At 37.1% G+C, this 18,528-nt stretch overlaps 1 long non-coding RNA gene across 1 annotated transcript; it reads left to right on the plus strand.

The window, feature by feature from the left end:
• The first annotated feature begins 44 nt into the window (after window positions 1–44).
• Window positions 45–4,760, plus strand: LOC113099195 (uncharacterized). The gene is made up of 4 exons (XR_003289317.1): window positions 45–77; window positions 208–415; window positions 2,680–2,826; window positions 3,716–4,760. It is a non-coding gene; the product is annotated as an uncharacterized LOC113099195 (long non-coding RNA).
• Window positions 4,761–18,528: the final 13,768 nt, after the last annotated feature.

An 18,528-nucleotide genomic window follows, 5' to 3' on the forward strand; every position in this document is an offset into this window, starting at 1 on the left:
ATGTCTTTGACAACAATGTAAACAAGGTTTGTCGGACTACATATCCCAGGATACAACACAGTCACACAATTCGAAAGGTAAGGAGATATCATTCTTTCTCTGAGAAACATCAAACTAAATGACATTATTTTTTTAATGAATTTTTTTTGAGAGTTAAAATAGCTTTTTAATAGGGAGCTAAAACTAAAATAACGTTTAATCCCACAGTAACGTTAATCACCTTTGAGCACAGAGGACCAGGTCTGCCATGAAAGATCACGTATTGTCCTACTTCTGAACTCCAGTCTTTGCCTTCTACTGACCTGAGTTGCTCTACAGACAACACTTTTGCTTGCTCTGAAACTCAGATGCAAACCATGAGAAGCAAGGATGTGCCAACCACAACTGAAGCAAAAGAACTGTCAGTTCTTGTAAAGTAAGGAAAGTCATTGTGCTCTAATGGAAATATAATTTAGCCATCAATTTTTCTCACATTGAAAATAGCCACAGAAGCTGACATGACAAACACTAACAAACAAAACAACGATAGATGTCCAACTATTGATTATATTACAGGATATAAATTACAGTTTAAATGTGTGGAGTTAGTTAGATTTCTTAAAAGGAATTAAAACTTTTATTTAGTAAGGACACATTAAATTGACTAAGTGACAGAAAAAAAAGACATTTATAATGTTATATACATTAAATACATGGTAGGTCTTGTTGTAAAAGGAAAAACTGAGAGAGAGTTACATCTGGAAGTGGACCCTGTTGTCTAAAATACAGTAATTTCACTCACTATTTGCTATGCAGTGAACAATTCATTTGAAATAGTTTTGCATAAAACTGAACACCCTTTAAAAAAAAAAAAAAAAAAGAGCTCAATGAATTTTTACAATATTTTAAAGAGTATGACCAACAATGAACCGTTTGTTATATTACTGTATGTCCTTTATATGTTGCAGTTGAATTGTGTTCACAAAGTTTTAAAAAAAGAGAGAGAGAGAGAGAGAGAGAGAGAGAGAGAAATTATACATACTGTATGTCATGTCATGCCATGTCATGCAGTGTGATAGCTGACTGTTGCCATCTAGTGGTTGTAGCTGCAAATCTTCCTTCATGAGGTTCTTTATTTAGAGGACGACTACATTACAGGCTATTAATATTTTATTTTGGAAAGGAATCCATATATTATTTAGCAAGGATATATATATCCTTATATATATATATATATATATATATATATATATATATATATATATATATATATATATATATATATATATATATATATATTAAGTATATTAAGCAGTACAACTGTTTTCAGAATGAATAATAATAAGAAATATGTCCTCAGCCGTAGGGGTGCTCCAACTGATTGAGTAAACGTTGTCTTCATGTTGATAGAAACGGCCCTAGAATTCATTAAAGCAAAACTATATAACTTTGTCTGTGTTCATAATTTGCTAAATGTATATAATGAGCGAGTACATAATGAATTAATCTTCCAAATCGCCTTTTGTTTTATCCCGAATCATTACGGTACACTTAAAATAAATGTTTTTTATTCGTACCCTGTCACCACTGCGGAGTAACACATACTTGCGTGAATCGGCATTGACAGGCACTTTTGAGAAGTAGCTCCGGTTAAAATGTTCTTCCGCGGGATGCGTGCAGTTCTGTTTATAACCGCTATAGCGCTAAAAGTGATATAGTGTTGCTTTAAAGGAAGAAGAAATCACTCAAAAATAATCAGACCAGCTGATATTAAGTTGTGTATGTTAAGCATCAAAGAGTGTGTATTTATGAATTCGCCACAACAGAGTTTTTATGCAACCCTTGGCCCAGATTTCCTGTTAGAATTGCAGGACGTCACTAGTGGCTTTATCACAGTTATCACAAAAACATTTAGCAGCACAACATTGATAAAAATGTATATTGAGCAGCAAATCAGCGTATTAGAATGATTTCTGAAGGATCACGTGACATTGAAGACTGGAGTAATGATGCTCCTAAAAATAGAATTTAAATTACTATATAGCAGGGTTAAATTCCTGATTGTTTAATAAAGGTTCCTAGGTGCTGATACATTTGATTTAACTGCATGACTATGTAGTATGTTTGTTATTGCATTATGACTGCACATTTCACCTAGGGATTTCACTTTAGAGTCATCAGGTTTGACCAGTTTAGATGATCTTTGTGTTATCAGTGAGCATTCATTCAGCAGTGGCTCTGAGCCGATCAGTTCTGGGGTTCTGAGCTGTTCTGATTTCTCTTTCCCCGTAAGCACTGTTGAGCCGGTCCGAAAAACAGCTGTATCCACCTTAATGGGCTCAACCATCAATAAGTAAAATTTTTAATGTGTAAATGAGTGTACATCTTGTACCACACACACACACTATTTATCTTTTCCTGAACATCTTTGGGTTTCCGATTTCAAAAACACCATTATCAGATTAAAACGTACCCACGTCTCTAACCACAAATGTGGTAAAAAAGCAGAAATGGTTGTGTAAACATTCTCCATTAACTAAAAACAAACAGAAAAGATATAAATTCCATTTTGGCCTGCTAGATATTTATATTAGTGCAATAAAAGTGCATTAGAGCATTTTGTTTGTTTGTGTGTGTCTTTAAGCGGCTCTAGAGCCCAGTTCTAAAACACCTTTTCTTTTTCTTGTGGTTGGTTCTGAGGGGTCTGGTGTCCGTTGTGAAGATGACATCCTGTTTCAACGGCGACTAAAAAGGAAAATGGACCAGGCCAGACAATGGAGTCAGGAGGACCCTTCCCACAATTCTGTTCTCCATATACCTCTATCACACAGTTTCAGGCCAAACCAGGTGAACCAACACCACAATGCATATCAGGATTATTCCTTTCTGAATAATATGTGCTCAAATGTTAAATGATGCAGAATGTATATTATATTATATTATATTATATTATATTATATTATATTATATTATATTATATTATATTATATTATATTATATTATATTATATTACATCCTATAATATAATATAATTTTCAAAAGTTTGGGATCACTAAGGTTTTTAATGCTTTTGAAAGAATTTATGCTCAGCAAATACGCTCACAAAAATTCTGTAAAACACGTTAATATGTTTTAAAATATCATTTATTCCTGTGATGCAAAGCGGAATTTCAGCATCATTCCTCCAGTCTTCAGTGTCATATAACTCTTCAGAAATGATTCTAATATCCAGATTTGCTCAAGAACATTTCTTATTATTATCAATGTTAAAAATAGTTCTGATGTTTAATATTTTTGTAGAAACTGTGGTACATTCTTTTAAGGATTATTAGTTAAAAAGTTAAAGAACAGAATTTATTTTAAATATAAATATTTTTTAACACTTTAATGTCTTTACTTTTGATCAATGTTATGTCCTTGCTGAATAAAAGTATTTATTTTTATTTTTCCTAAAACCTACTGGCCCAATTTGAATTATAATACAATAAATTCTACAGGCGGAATTTGTAATTATCAATATCTTTTGAAAATATTGTGTGTGATATCATCTCATTCATAAGTGTTTTTTTTAATTTTTTTTTTATTACATCTATCAGATTAATTTGTGCCATAATAATATTTAATTGAATGCCCTACCATAACCTCAACAAACATGGGGATCGTTTTAAATGTTAAATGGTTATAAGATTAGTTGCAATGTATTTTACATATGACATTGTTTTTTTCTTCCAAACAGTGACCCACCAGTTTTAGATTTTCAGATTTACTACTTCATGGTTTCCTTTTAGAAGGCACACTCTAGCCCTTTAAATAGCACACCTCATTAGAGAACAGGCCTCTCATTCGCACCGGACACCCTCGCTGGCCTCGATCCTCCATTCCCTGAGTCTCCTCTCCATCTGTCAAGTCCCAGTGTCTCCAGACTCCGGCCCAATGTCACCCACGAGCAACCAGACCCCGATATCCAAACTAAACCCCTTCCCCAGCAGAGACTGTCCTCCAGGAAAGCTGTCACAAAGAGTCTGGAAACCCTTTGTGCCCAGCCATATAATCACAAGCCAATCAGAACACAAGTCAGCATCCCAGAGACCACAGCAGAGGTCCACTTCTCCATCTCCACAGACTTCTGATAGCACAGAGGAGCGGTGGCGGCCCCTCATCATAAGAAAGACACAGCAGGCAAAGAAAAGACTGAAAATGAGAAGAAGAGAACATGAGAAGAAGATTGTACCTTTAAGCCAAAAGAAAAAATCTGAACAGTAATGTCCTAATCAAACTTTGAACAAACTAAGCAAAACCTGACAGATGTTTAATGACAAGTAATTTTAATAAAAAAATGTTGTTAAACATTTACATTAAAACATTAAAAACATTACCCATCATTTTTACTTGTGAATCAGAACAGAATAACATAAACTCTGTCCTTGACATCGTCAGGTTGTCTCTGAGGTGCTTTTTGCTGGTACAAACTCACAAAGCCAGTGCAAAACAGATTCCCCAGTATATACCCCACCTCTACCCCACAATCCCCTGTTGCCTCTTGGTCAGCTCATGCAGGATGCAGAAGTTAAGAAGATCTCATGCGTTCATTTAAACTAGCTGTAAAACTGCCTGATGATGGGATTTAACAGGTCACGTAAGGGTCAAGTGTTTAGGCCTGAACCTGTTATAAATAGGGCTGGTCCGAATAAAATTGTTTGAGCTTCAAAGCTTCTATTAGTAATCAACACCGAATATTCGTAGCTTCAGAGGGGGGGCTAAACATATTCTTTTCTCTGTGTGTGTGTCTGTCTGTCTTTTTAAATTTGTATTATGTCAAGAACCATTCATCCAGTTGACTTCATGTATGGCGGGTGTAGGTGCAAAGTCCTATGTTAACTTCACTGGAACAGGAAAAAAGCTTCTTACTCGTCACAGAAGTCAATCAAAAAAGCGCAAGTTTAATCCAAACACAAAATTACAAAACTATACAAAATCCTGATGCATGGCTCCTGTAGCCTTTCCTATGGTTTCACCTGTTAAACCTTTAACTGTTGTTACCTTGAACCTTTAAACAAGAGTTATTTTTTAATGACAGACGAAAACGGTAAGAAAACTGTTTCTCCCTTATTTCCTATACACGAACAACTACCCAGTTCAATCTTCCGCCCAAGTGGGCGTAACCATTAAAGAAACAGAACAGAAATTAGCCTGTACATCAGAAAACATAGGAATAGGAACAGTATTGAAATATATATATAAATATATATAAAATAAATACAGGAAAAACAGAACTACCTCAGAAAGAAAGATACAAATATGATATATTCAGTTTATGCTTGAAATCAACACTCCAAGAAACAATACCATACAAATTATTGAAACGTAAAATTGGCTCTTACACACCAGCCCCTAATTGTCTTTGTGTTCAACGAAACAATTAACAACCTATTTATACTAAAGAGCCAAACAAATTACATACAAGAAAGATACCAAATAGTTTCAACTGAATCTCCGAATTTTTTCTCAATAAGATGCTAACCTGAATTTAGGTGATAAACCCATAACAGATAGGAGACTATAAATCTGCCTCTAAAAGTAAACAAAGCTTAGTAACAGGACGTAAAAGAATGTTTGTGCTTGTTTTCACTCGGGCCTGCCGCACAAGACCTTTGTTGTCTGTGAATGTTTGTAGCACACGTCCCATTACCCAAGAGTTTCGTGGTGCGGAATCATCAGCAACCAATACAACGTCCCCAGGCTTGAGATTTTGTACTAGGCTTTGCCACTTTTGTCTTTCTTGCAGGTCTGGTAAGTATTCTTTGATCCAGCGCTTCCAAAATATGTCAGCCATATACTGAACTTGGCGCCACCTACGTCTGGAATACAGGTCTGCTTTGTCAAAAACCCCAGGAGACATGGACGGCTTTACTTTCAACAGCAGCAAATGATTTGGAGTAAGGGCCTCCAAATCGTTTGGGTCATTGGACACCTTAGTGATGGGACGACTATTGATTATTGCTTCCACCTCACATAAGAGCGTTTGAAGACTTTCTTCATCAAGAGACTGCTGTTTTACAATGGAGTTGAGAATTTTTCTGACAGTCCGTATTTGACGTTCCCACACTCCTCCATGGTGGGATGCAGTTGGAGCATTGAAAATCCACTGTACACCTTTTGCAAGCATTGTGGTTTGAATCCTGTCATTATTTAAACTTTGTATGGCCTTTTGCAACTCCCTTTCTGCCCCAATGAAATTTGTCCCATTGTCAGACCTGATTGTTTTAACCTGACCCCTTCTAGAAACAAATCTCCTTAGTGCATGAATGCACGAGTCTGTATCCAAAGAGCTGGCGACCTCAATGTGAACAGCTCTTAACGTCAGGCAAGTAAAGATTACCCCATATCTTTTAATCAATGTCCTTCCTCTTTTGATTTCAAATGGGCCAAAATAATCAATGCCTACATTTGTGAATGGGGGTTCATCTGGCAAAAGCCTGTCACGGGGAAGGTCAGCCATGAATTGTTTGCCTGTAGTGCCGCGCTGGCGTTTACAAATTGTGCATTGAGATAGGATTTTTCTGATGGCCGTTTGTGCTTTTGGAATCCAGTATTTTTCCCGTAACTTTGACAACATGTGATTACGGCCGCTGTGACCCACATCTGCATGAATTGATCTTAAGATCAGATGTGAAACAGGATGGTCCTTTGCTAAAATAGCAGGATGCTTGGCCTCCTCAGGCATAGATGACCTGCTTAGTCTGCCACCTACTCTTAGAATTTTGTCTTGCAAAACTGGTGACAACTTGTAGAGAGCGCTGCTGTGTTTTACAGTTTTACCTTGCTGGAGGGCTTTGATTTCCTCTGGAAACATGATTGTTTGGCTGTAGTGAATGATCTCTTCCTCAGCTTTTTCAAGGTCACTTACAGTCAATGTAACCCCTGACAGCGAAGATTTGAAGTTTTGAAGTTCAGAATTCACTGCTAGATTGTCTCTTAGACTGTGGCACAGCTCATTTCTTTTTTCCATTAGTGTCTTCAGAGTGCTTTTAAACTTGAGGAACCATGCAATGGCTCTTTTCAAACGGTACCAATCGGAGTAGTGTGAAAAGAACTGAGAAGTATAGTCAGAATTGTCTGCACTCACTGCATTTACGCAGACTTCCTTAACTTCCAAATCATTAACAGATAACTTAAGGGTGTGACTAGGCATTTTTGGCCACTCTGATTCTGGCTTTGTCAGAAAGGATGGACCTGTGAGCCATGAATTTGCTTTAAGGAAAGCATCTACAGTAAGTCCTCTTGAGGCAATGTCGGCCGGGTTGGAAGAAGAATTCACATACCTCCATTGCGACGCCTTTGAGAGCTCTCTGATTGCAGTTACCCTGTTGGCCACAAATGTACGGAACCGTGTGCTTTCGTTGTTGAGATATTTCAGGACTGAAGTACTGTCTGTCCAAAATACAGATTCCTGAAGAATCAAGTCCAATTCAGATTTCAGCATATTGTCCATTCTAGCAGCCATTGTAGCTGCAGTAAGCTCAAGACGTGGCACGGTAACTGTTTTTACTGGAGCAACCCTTGCTTTACCCATAACAAATGCACAATGTTGGTTACCTCTGTGATTCTCCATGAGCAAGTATGACACTGTGCCAAAACCCAGCTCACTGGCATCTGCAAAATGATGCAGCTGCGCTGAGGTGATTTCACCAAAGTTAAGTGGCTTCATGCATCTTTCAACCTGAAAGTCATTCAAGTTCTGAAGACTAGCCAGCCACAGATTCCACTGATGTCTGAGAGTTTCTGGAATCTTGTCATCCCAGTCATGTTTTGTTCTACAAAGCTCCTGCAGTATTTGCTTTGCAGGAAGAATAACTGGAGAAAGTATTCCAAGGGGATCATAAATGGAGCTGACCATGGACAATATTCCTCTCCTTGTAAGAGGCTTTTCCTGTAGAGTTACTTTGAACTGCAAAGTGTCTGTCTCAACACACCACTGAACCCCTAGAGCTCTTTCCAATGGTAACTTGTCTTTCTCCAGGTCCAAATCCTTAACTGTCTTAGCTTTGCTCTCCTCACTTATGGATGCAAGTACAGTGCGACTGTTGGACATCCACTTGGTCAAATTAAATCCTCCTGATGCACACATCTCCCTTAAGTCATGCATTAGAGCAATACCCTGCTGTTCAGTAGCCACAGACGTCAAACAATCATCCACATAGAAATTCCTAAGGACTGTCTGAATTACCTCTGATCTATGCTGTGCACTGTTGTCCTTTGCACACCTTTGCAAAGCATAAATTGCACAACTTGGGGAGGATGTAGCACCAAATAAGTGGACACTCATTCTGTATTCCTCCACTTCCTGTGCAGTGTCCCCTTTAGGCCACCAAAGGAATCTTAACAGATCTTTATCTTTAGCAGGAACTCTGACCTGATGAAACATCCCTTCTACGTCTGCTGCAAGGGCAATCGGCTTATGTCTGAATCTCACCAGAACACCAATAAGATAATTATTCAAGTTGGGTCCTTGCAACAGTTGCGAGTTGAGTGATTTTCCTTGGTAGGTAGCTGCGCAGTCAAACACCACTCGAAGTTTGTGTTTTTGTGGGTGATACACCCCGTGGTGTGGGATGTACCAGATTCTGCCAAGGGTTCCTTCAATTTCACTTGCAGGGATTTTCTCAGCATGACCTTTGAGTAGCATGTCCTCCATGAAACTACAATAGTCCATGTAGAAAGCTGAATTTCTTTTGAATTTTCTTTTTAGAAATTGTGAACGCAGAGAAGCTACAACATAGTTGTTGGGAAACATCACATCCTTTTTTTTCAAAGGAAGGTCAATGCAGTAATGCCCATCTACAAGCTCTATGGACTGTGATACAGACTTCATAAACTGTCTATCCTCAATGGACATTTCCAAATTTTCAGCTTGTTCACATTCAGGAAAATCATACCTCATTTGCTGTTGGATTAGGTTCTCCAAAGTTACCACTGAAATCCTGTTTGCCATCACCTGTGTCCATCCTGTGTTTCTGTTAGTTTGGATGTTCTCTCTCTCCAAAGGTCCATTTACAATCCAGCCCAGGATGGTCTTGACAGCATAAGGCCCATCTCCTCTACTGTTGATGACCTTCCATGGCTCAAGAATCTTAGGTACATTTGTTCCGATTAGTAAGCCAATACCGGCATCGATCTGAGGAAGATGCACCTCTTCAAGATATTTCCATTTCTGAACATCCTTCTGTTGCGGAATGTTTTCTCCTTTAACTGGAATCTCTTTTTGAGAGAACACCTGAGGGAGATCCACAAAATTATTCTCGTTCAGTCCACTTATTTCCAGTTCGGTGCAAACATGTGTACTAACAGACCTTTCCTGTCCCATAGTACGCAGTAGGATGTTTGTTTTCCTGCCAGTTAGCTTTAATTCCTTCATTAGCTGTTCTGTACAAAATGTCGCAGAACTTCCTGGGTCCAAGAAGGCGTAAGTCAAAACTTCCTGATTGCTTTTTTTGGACTTAACTCTAACTGGTACTATGGCTAAAGAGCACACCAAATGACCAGCCCCAGTGCAGCCACAAGTTTCGCTGATGACAGTGTCAGTGACAGTTAAGGAGCTGTCTCCATCTTGAGATTTTGGAAGCACTGGCTTCCTGTCTGGGAGATGAAGAATGGTCGGATGCTTTAATGAGCATTTTTGACAAGTTAGTCTTTGCATACAACCTTTACTCATGTGACCTGGTAATAAACAACCATAGCACAAGCCTTTAGATTTCAGAAAGTCAAGTTTTTCATTGTGTGGCTTATGCTTCAGAATGCTGCAGACGTCCAATCCATGGTTTTTATTACAGCATAAGCAGAGGGTTTCATGACTTGCTTTTGCTAGATCTTTTTCCATTGTTCTTTGTTTTTTGGGTTCTGGAACAGGTGTCACACTTGTTGCAAATGTGGTTTTCCTTTCTTTCACTTGCAAGTTACTTGATCTGTTTGTTTTGAATTTGAGATTGTCTTTTGCCATCGTGTTATCCTGAATATTGCCAAACAGTGGATGCGAAACAATCTTTGCCTGCTTGTCTACAAAACTAACTAAGTCACAGAATCTTGCTCTCAAGCCAGTCCTTTCTTGAAGCTCACAGGCAACTGCTCTCCATTTTTCTCTCAGTTTGAAAGGAAGCTTAGATACAATTGCACGCATGTTGCTTGGACTGTCCATTTCCTCAACATATTCCACACTGTCAATGGTGTTGCAACAACCAGTAAGGAAAAGAGCAAACTCATTTAAGGCTTTATTATCCTCAGGCCTTAAAGCTGGCCAGTTCAGTGCCTTTTCTGTATAGGCAGTGGCGATTGTGTACTCATTGCCAAAATGTTGGTAGAGTAGTCTTTTAGCCTCTTTGTAGCCCCTTTCAGAAGGCATGTGTTGACAGCTGCGTACCAGAACCTTTGGTTGCCCCTTGGTAAACTGTTCTAAGAAGTACAATCTGTCTTTGTTATTTGTTGTCTTACTCTCTACTCCATGTTCAAAGGCTCGAATAAAGAATGTGAAATCCAGCGGGTCTCCACTAAACACTGGAATATCCATAGGTGGAAGAGTAGATAAAGACTGCTGTTTCATGAAAATCTCAGCAATGTCATTTTGACGTTGCATTATGTTGAACAAGCTTCCTGTATCAACATGTGAAGGAATTCTCACATCTGACCTTGTTGGTTGTGATTTAGCAAAATCATGATGCACATCACTGTCTCTTGGAACTGCATCAGTATCAGGTGCTAGCTCACGAGAAAATGTTTTTGGCCGTACTACTTGATTAGGTGTAGCTTTAAGGGTTTCTGCAATGGTGGCAGCCCTAGCTGCATTACCAGATGCATCAGAAACACTACGAGCTGGTTCATACATGGACAAAACCTGAAGTTTGGCTTCAGCCGCAGCAATAGCAGTTTGGAGCTCTAAATTTTCCCTCTTTGCTTTGAGCTCAGTTTCCTCTCTCTCAAGCTCTTGTTTCTGTAATAACGCATTAGCTCGTGCCAACAGCTCTGCCCTTTCAGTTTCAATTTTCAGTCTAGAAGAAGCTGTAGATGAAACACCTGAAGCCACCTGACTACGAGATTTTTTTGGAAAGAGAGGCAGTTGTGAAGAAGAGATAACCATTGAGGCACTGTCATTACATTCAACCTCTGCATCACATTGCTCTGACTCCTTGGATTGGAGTTTTACTTTTTCAACCCAGTCTTTAACCTTGTCTACAAAGTGCTTAACTGCTTGAGACTTCGGTTCGAACCAATGTAACTGATCTAAATATGCCTCATCATCTGACATAAATTCTCTGGTTGCATAATTAATGTCTTGGAATGCAGCAAAGGACTGTGCAAACTCACCATTTATACAATCATACACAGTGTCAACATTACCAGAGTCCTCAAGCAAAGCTTCAATTTCTCTCATTTGCCTTGTTAAATGTCCCAGCTTGGCTCTTCTAGTTCCCAACAAGTGATGAAGCCATTCCTCTTGTGCTTTAACAGTCATCTTCGGCACTCTTTTAGAGGCCGCGTTCAATTCCTCTGTTTCCATAGTAATCAATGTTCGTGTTCAAAGCGCGCATTGCGTTCATCACGAAAGCAGATGAGATCGCCCTCTTGCGATGCTGTGTGGAAACGCAAACATGGCGGGACCATGACGCAGCAAAGTTCAGCAATATTCAAAGTCCAATAATATCCCCAAAACGTCCGAAAAAGTTGTGAAAGCTCACTAAAGTCCGATCAGCAAAATCCGTAATGTATGTAATCCAAATGGCATCGGAGAATCTCAGCCGAGAATCCCGCGAAAGTCCGTTAATATCCAAGTAACGTTATGGTCTTTGATGTTGCGTGAATCACTCGATAATTTTCTCGTAAAAAACAAAAATATTGCTCGCTTCAAACGAAAAAGAGAAGTTTTCTTACTTTAATGTAGGTGCAAAGTCCTATGTTAACTTCACTGGAACAGGAAAAAAGCTTCTTACTCGTCACAGAAGTCAATCAAAAAAGCGCGAGTTTAATCCAAACACAAAATTACAAAACTATACAAAATCCTGATGCATGGCTCCTGTAGCCTTTCCTATGGTTTCACCTGTTAAACCTTTAACTGTTGTTACCTTGAACCTTTAAACAAGAGTTATTTTTTAATGACAGACGAAAACGGTAAGAAAACTGTTTCTCCCTTATTTCCTATACACGAACAACTACCCAGTTCAATCTTCCGCCCAAGTGGGCGTAACCATTAAAGAAACAGAACAGAAATTAGCCTGTACATCAGAAAACATAGGAATAGGAACAGTATTGAAATATATATATAAATATATATAAAATAAATACAGGAAAAACAGAACTACCTCAGAAAGAAAGATACAAATATGATATATTCAGTTTATGCTTGAAATCAACACTCCAAGAAACAATACCATACAAATTATTGAAACGTAAAATTGGCTCTTACAGCGGGTGTGTGGCTGCGGACCCAACGGAGTGCAGTGTCACATTTTGGTGCAATATGGAGTCTTTTGCAGCACCAACCGGCCTCAACCGGGCAGGGCTTATATGAACAGACACTGCACTAGTGATACAAAACACACTGGTCTGTTTAGAGCAAAACTTTTAATATAGACAAATTATTATTAGGATAGACTACTGTAAGTTTTTTGTGATATGGACGATGTTCAGATATCTCTGTTTTTGGGACTCCTTATTTATCTGATATTTATTTCAATCAATGGGGGAAAAATAAAATAAACAGAAGGCGATGACGGCTATAATATCAATAAGCAGAAAAGTTTCCTCCAGACCAAATGGTCTCAAGATTTTTTTTTTCTCTTTTATATTGAGTGTAGCATAGCTGATTACTTGGCTGTTTGGAGAAAATGGTAGCCAGACGACAGTGGCGGAGTCACGCACACGCACGGTTGTCTAACCATTCCTAGAATTCCGGCCGAGAACAGTTTGTGCAGTGCATTACAAGGCTCATTATGAAAATACAACTGTAACCATACCTGGCAGTCCTTAGAATCGTTCGGCCCTATAGTAAAAAAGCTGCTATATTCAAGAGTGAATGCAGAGCATTTTGCGGGGGATGCCAGGTGTTAAAAAAAATATATAAAAAGAAATTGATTATTCGAATTTCAAAATGAAAATCAAATACAAACTCACTGAACAATTATTTGAATTATCGAGTATTCTGGTCCAGCCCTATTTAGAAAAAGCAGGATTGACCCTTTAAAGTGTGCTTAAATAACATAATGCATTTTACCATTAATATAGATGGAAATTATACAAATTTTATATATTGTACATTGTACAAGTGTCTTTTTTATTTCAAAACATTTAATTACTATACTAAATGTTACATATTATTTAGTTTTTTGGTTTGTTTTTTAATAGAAATAACCTTTTTTTTTATCTGTTTGCATTTGGTGAGATTTTTGTTTGTAAGATGTTTTTAAAATAAAAACTCTCACCAAGGATGCATTTATTTGTCAAACATACAGTAAAAACAGTAATATTGTATACAGTAATATAAAAAATAACTGTTTTCTATTTGAATATATTAAAGCTGAAACTTCAAGATTTGATTGAATATAATGTTCAAAAGAACAGCCTTTATTTGTAACTATTATATACACATTTTTTAGTGTGTGTGTATATATATATATATATATATATATATATATATATATATATATATATATATATATATATATATATATATATATATATATATATATATATATATATATATATATATAAACACTTAAAAATGTTGGGTTAAAAATAACCCAACCTGTAACATAACTATGGGTTGGTATAGCACCTTCCCATCTATGGGTTATTTCAACCCAACCCATTGGGTTAAAATCCTGTTGGGTTAAAAGTTACCCAACAGTTGAGTTAATTATTTATATTAATTAAAATCAGTATTTTTTATTAAAAATTACTTAATACAGCCATATTTTGAAACTACTTTGTTGTGAATTACAGATTTTATTTTAATATGCAAGTAACACTTACTAACATTTACAAATATATTTTAAAATATTTTATTTTAATGTACAAGAATGTGTAAACATACAACTGACATTTTCAAGATGTACAAATTTGTCAATTCATATTCATATCAGAACACACAAATGTGCAAATACAGTTCACAGCTGTGGCCTAATGTTGAACCTGTTGAACCCCCGAACAAGAGTTGGACCTGTAACCCAAAGGTCGCAGGTTTGAGCTTGGTGTTGGCAGGAGTTGGAGGGAGTGAATGAACAGCACTCTCTTCCACCCTCAATACTCATGGCTGAAGTGCCCTTGAGCAAGGCACTGAACCCCCAGTTGCTCTCCGGATGCTGGATCTATAGCTGCCCACTGCTACGGGTGTGTGTTCACTTCTCACTGCTGTGTGTGTGTGCACTTAGACAGGTTAAATGCAGAGCACCATTTCCGAATATGGGTTACCATACTTGGCAAATATTACGACTTTCAAATAAAATGAACCTAACATATAATAATAAAGCAAAAAAATAATAAAATCAAGTAATAATAATAATAATAAAAATACCAGCTGCTGGACCTACTGATGATCAATAAAATAAAAAAGTTTTTTACAGATAAATACAAATATTTTAAGGAGGAGACTATTAAAGAATGCAGAAGAAACTATTAAAGACTGTGTGTTCCAAAAACTCTCAAATGAGAGCAGAGGACTTTAGGTAGTAGATGTCATATACAAAGAAAAGTTTGAAACACAGATCGACTGTTTGTAGTATCGTCTTCTGTTCCATCGCCTCCCCGTTTAAATAATAAAATCTTGGGAGGAGTTTTCCTTGTCACCAAGCACCAGGACATGTGGATTCTGGCTTGTCTCATGATTCAAGTACAGCACTAATTAGTGCCAACCTTAAAAGAATAATAAAAAAAAAAAAGTTCAATTAACATGCATTGTGATGATATTTCATTGATACACTAACTTTACAAATGAGTGAATTTAAATGATTTAAAAGCTAGAGCGAATTTAAATTGGTTAAAGTGATAATTCACCCATAAATTAAAATTCTGTCATCATTTTAAAATTACAAATGACCTGCTCCTTGCGTCAGATCAAGGCTGCATCTCATTTCTAGTCTTACTTGATCTTAGTGCTGCATTCGACACCATAGATCATGACATACTCTTAGATAGATTACAAAACTATACAGGTATTCAAGGGCAGGCTCTAAGATGGTTTAGATCCTACCTGTCCGATCGCTACAATTTTGTTTACTTAAATGGGGTGTCATCTCATTTATCATCAGTAAAATATGGAGTGCCACAAGGATCCGTCCTAGGATCAAATAAACTTGAATTGAATTGAATTGAATTTTCTTTTTTCAAAATATCTTCTTGGAACGATTTGTATTGTACAACGTGTGTCTACAAAATAAATATAGGTGACTTGATTACACAGGGCACTGTAATTTTAAGTGTTGCTTTTACTAACAGGTTGAATGTCACTGAAGGACCGCTTCATTTCCGTGAATGTATGTATCTCTTTGTGTCAGAGGAGCTGAGATTACTAGCATGCCTTCTGTGGACATGGCTGTGGACGGTGCCATGATGTCCACTTTGTTTGGGATCCGGTCTCGCCGGTTAAACTGATGTGTCACCAGTCCTGAGCCATCCTAAGATTGAACGAGGTTTAACATCTGATAATCCTAATGCACATTATTACGGGAGTCAGTATTAGAAAGAAGAAGCCATTGGGTGTCTTACCTTCTTTGTTCATGTTTTCCCTCAAGTACAACATAATTTCAAACAACTTTAACCAGCAGGTCCTCGGAACTGAAATGTTTCACATCAACCTGCACAGTGAATCCTTTATGATCACAGGTAACCTGAAGAGAAAGTGAATTTAATTAATTTTCCATTACATAAACCATTTCTTACTCCACTACAGCGAATATTTTTTATTTATTTATTTTATTAGTCATTATTATTATTCTTATTATTTATTTTGTTCTGTGCCTAAAATTGTTGTATTTATTAAATATTTAATAGTTTTTAAATAATTTATTTAGCTTTATATTTTCATGATTACTACTTGTTCTTATGCACTTGCTACTAATTCTTCAAGTCAAGTAATTATAATTTATAAATATTTAATTTATAATTCCTTTAAAAGGCTACAAATTTGTTAAACTGAAAAATAAATTTTCCATAATATGTACATGTAGCCTACTGTTACCACTGTAAAACTTAAAATAGTTTTTATACTGTATATAATAGCATTTAAAAGTGACAAGTGACATCAGATAATTTTTTAATAAAATGTATCACTCCACCTGTGCTGATCCGATGGGCTCGGAAACTGGGATTAAAAGTTCGGTCTGGGTCCATGAATAAGGTCCAACTGTCCCGTTCCACCGAGGGAATGGATGAAAGAACCTTTTCCCATGAGATACCGCTCACTGGGAGAGAACGAGGCAAGTCGAAGTCCATTCTTCTGGGATAAATGTGTAAACGTAACCACCAAACAGACTGATACTGCTTCAGGAAATTCAGAGTGTATGACTGGTTATTATGATGAGAGTCTATCCTGTTACACAGCAGAAAGCAGGAAAATGGTTGCTCTCCAGGTTAGGAGGAGGTTTAAATAGCTTGAAGAAAAACACCTCCCCTTTACATGAAGCCTTCCTAAACAAATTCCATTAGTAGTGGACTGATGGTGCTGCCAGAGATCTGAGATACTTCATCATGGAGCTCAGTGCCAAAAGTGTTATTAAGGCTGCATTTGTTGTTATGGAATGTCAGTGACAGGAGTGAGACCCCTCCCTTTATTCTCATAATGAAAATTAATTCAATGAGGAACACGATTCAAATATATATGTTGTGACATATCAGGACACAACTCTGTATAATGACATGGGTATGACACAGGTATTACAAGGAGAGGGTGACTTATGAGGACATAAGCCATGTCCCCATTTTTCAAAACGCTTATAAATCATACAGAATGAGGTTTTTTTTTGAGAAAGTAAAAATGCACCAAGTTTCCTGTGAGGGTTAGGGTTAGGTGTAGGGTTTGTGTAGGGCCATAGAATATACAGTTTGTACAGTATAAAAAAACATTATGCCTATGGGATGTCCCCACTTTTCACAAAAACAAATAAGTGTGTGTGTGTGTCATTTTTTCATATTACGTTCACTTGATAGTGGAGAAAAAGAGAACACGCTTGTGCAGTGATGAACTTAATCTAAGCAGAGACACATTTTCTACATTGAAACAAGTTTTAGAAAATCAATAACAAAAACAACTGCTGTAAATAACACTTTTTGTGTGTGTGAGGTTATGTTGAAAATTATTCAGATTTAATTTGAAATGTTGATTATGTTCAGTTACGCACAGTTAATAATTTTTGTGTAGGCTATTTTTTCATCCTCTTCAACAAATAAAGCTAAAATGAGTTAGCATTTTTCTGACTAAAATCACACTGAAATTTCATTTAACAGCATTGCGAAAGATTCTTTAGCAATCCTCCAAATTTCTAATGAAATATCTAGATAAACAATTATAGGCCTAGGCTACTCGTTTGTTGTTGTTGTTTCTTTCTTTTCAGTTATTTTGTCTTCTGTTTTCATTAACTACCGTGTTTTTATTAGTTCCTATTGTCCTTTGTATTAGTTGTCATGGATATTCATTTAAATATCACAGGTGTTTGTCAGTAGTTCCTTCATTTGCTCTGTATTTAAGTTGCTCTATTTCATCTTTCAGATGTCGGTGGTTGTTTGTGGCTGGTTCACACTATAAAGGCCCATTCACACCAAGCACGATAACTATAAAGATAACGATAAAGATATAGTTCTAAAAATCGTTCTCAATATTAAAGAATAGCAGAGTCCACACTACATAGAAGGCATAGAGAAACGGTATCGTTGGAATCAATTTCAGAACGATTTTTTTTTCCAGCTGATGAACGATACAACCATTGACAGCCAATCAGAATGCATCGTGCTAAAACGAGCTCGAGTATTTAAAGTGGCAGACGCACGTGCGCTTAGAATAAACAGACATCGTTCGCTGGTGTGGACGGTAATATCGTTATCTTTATAGTTATCCTTTTTTTTTTTAAACCATAGCTCCATTTAGTGGTAGTTTGTAGTGTGGGTGCATGAAAAGAATGACACAAACCCATCAGCTTCAAGAATGGTCATGGTCAGTCTTGCTTACTTGAGCAGCTGCCTGAATCCTTTCTTGTATATATTCATGTGTGAAGATTTTCAGAAAAAGCTCAAGCAATCTTTGGTGATGGTGTTCGAGAGCGCCTTCACAGAGGAACAACTGGGTCTCCTCTCGCAACATTCCCAAACCCAACACAAATCTCATTCCCAGAGTGGAACCGGACCCAGTCTGACCCAGTCTGTGACACTTGAGGCTTAGATTAAACATTCACAACACCACATGTGTATTTAAATAAAGCATGCATTTCATCAAAATGCATGCATTTCATCAAATATAAACAGTGTGTTCTTCATTTGTTTTTTTTAGGTTGATGTGAGATGGATCCTGATGTGCCA

The sequence above is a fragment of the Carassius auratus genome, unplaced genomic scaffold, assembly GCF_003368295.1.
Source record: "Carassius auratus strain Wakin unplaced genomic scaffold, ASM336829v1 scaf_tig00216878, whole genome shotgun sequence".
In the NCBI taxonomy this organism is placed as follows: Eukaryota; Metazoa; Chordata; class Actinopteri; order Cypriniformes; family Cyprinidae; genus Carassius; species Carassius auratus.